The sequence below is a fragment of the Lactuca virosa genome, chromosome 6 (assembly GCF_052849685.1).
Source record: "Lactuca virosa cultivar CGN04683 chromosome 6, Lactuca_virosa_CGN04683_v6, whole genome shotgun sequence".
Classification (NCBI taxonomy): Eukaryota; Viridiplantae; Streptophyta; class Magnoliopsida; order Asterales; family Asteraceae; genus Lactuca; species Lactuca virosa.
The window spans coordinates 190,419,514-190,421,537 of record NC_136431.1 but is presented as its reverse complement, the minus strand read 5'-3'; the positions used below and the strand labels follow the sequence as shown (position 1 = coordinate 190,421,537).

Sequence of the window (2,024 nt, the reverse complement as noted above, 5' to 3'; positions counted from 1 at the left end):
TAAAGGATTCACTCAAACTCATGGGGTTGATTATGATGAAACCTTTTCACCAGTCGCTATGATTAAATCAATTAGGATACTATTTTCCATAGCTGCATATTATGACTATGAGATATGGCAAATGGGTGTCAAAACAGCTTTTCTGAATGGACACTTGGAAGAAGATGTCTATATGGATCAACCTGAAGGTTTTATAGACCAAAAACATCCTAATAAAGTGTGTAAGCTCAAGAGATGCATTTATGGGTTAAAGCAAGCATCTCGTAACTGGAATCATCGTTTCGATGATGAAATCACAAAGTGTGGTTTTATTAGAAATGAAAATGAATCTTGTGTTTACATGAAAAAAAAGTGGGAGCTTGGTGACATTCTTGGTCCTATATGTGGATGACATATTTAATCATCAGAAATCATATTCCAACTTTACAAGGTGTAAAGTCTTGGCTAGGAAAGTGTTTCTCAATGAAGGACCTAGGTGAGGCACAATACATTCTTGGAATCAAAACCTATAGAGATAGATCAAAACGATTAATAGGTCTAAGCCAAGTTACATATATTGAGAAAGTATTGAAACGTTTCAATATGGAAAATTCTAAGAGAGGATTTTTACCCATTGCACATGGCACTGTACTGAGTTCATCTCAATGTCCTAGCACAAAGGTTGAGCTAGATAAGATCAAAGATATTCCATATGCTTCTACAATTGGATCCATCATGTATGTTATGAATTGTACAATACATGATCTTGCTTATGCTATGAGCATGGTAAGCAAGTTCCAACAAAATCCAGTGGAGAGTCATTGGAGAGCTGTGAAGAACATCCTAAATTATTTACGAAGAACTAAGGATTTGTTCCTCGTCTATGGAGGTCTGGAAGAAAGCTTAAGTGTAAATTGCTACACTGATGCTTCCTTCACAACTGATCGAGATAATTGCAAATCACAATCAGGATATGTGTTCATTATCAATGGGGGTGCGGTATCTTGGAAAAGCTCCAAGGAAAGTGTTGTTGCACAATCCACTACAGAGTCAGAATACATTGCTGCATCTGAAGCTGCACAAGAGGCTGCCTGGATGAAGAAATTCATTGGGTATCTAGAGGTAGTCCCTACCATTCAGGACCCCCTAGACGTTTTCTGTGACAATGAGGGTGCTATTGCTTTGGCAAACGAACCCCGAGCACACAAGAAGACCTGACATATTAGCCGTAGATTCAACTTCATCCGGCATAAAGTTGAAGAATGAGAAATTAGTATTCGCAAAGTTCACACTGATCAAAATTTGGCGGACCCTTTCACGAAGCGTCTTCCTCAAGCAAAATTTGAGGGACATGCTCGAGGAATAGGACTTAGCTATTCTAGTGATTGGATTTGATCTATGTATTATTATTGAATATTGGAACATTATATAACATCATCTATTGTAATGACTATGATATATATGGCATATGATCTTTTCATTAAATATTTGTTGTGTTCTTTATTAACATGTTTAATCCTTGAGTGAATTTATTCACTCTAAAACTCCATAGTCAGTTGTTATTGTGCGAGCAATAATGAAATAAGACTAATATAAAATAGGATGGTTGAAAAAGCGTTGTAACCAGTTTCATAGATACTTACTAGAGAGTAAGTATTGGAGTGACCCGTTCAATATCACTATATGGATCGCTGTCATGAATGATACTCGATAAAAGGTAATATTTTTATATCCTTAACACCTGAGATACATATTTGGGACTTGAGTGTGGGGAACGTTATGCTTTGATGTAGTCAAAAGTTGTTCTTTTGTTAGGTAGTTATAAAAGTTATTATCAGGCGTGATGTAAACCATGCAAGAGGCGTATGTAGTCAAGATGGGATTTTTTTTCCTCTTATTCGTTGAGAGTTAGACATCTAAGGCCTGATGTAAAGTTGAACACTTACATAAGATTGACTGTGATCCATATATCATGTTCAACATGATGTATGTAGCAAATGGATAACCGATAAACTTACCTTACTCACCAATTGTAGCCTTGGGGC

General features: G+C 36.4%; 1 pseudogene; it reads left to right on the top strand.

Annotated features, from left to right (window-relative positions):
* The first annotated feature begins 582 nt into the window (after window positions 1-582).
* On the top strand, window positions 583-1,197 carry LOC145122170 (secreted RxLR effector protein 161 pseudogene; annotated as a pseudogene).
* Window positions 1,198-2,024: the final 827 nt, after the last annotated feature.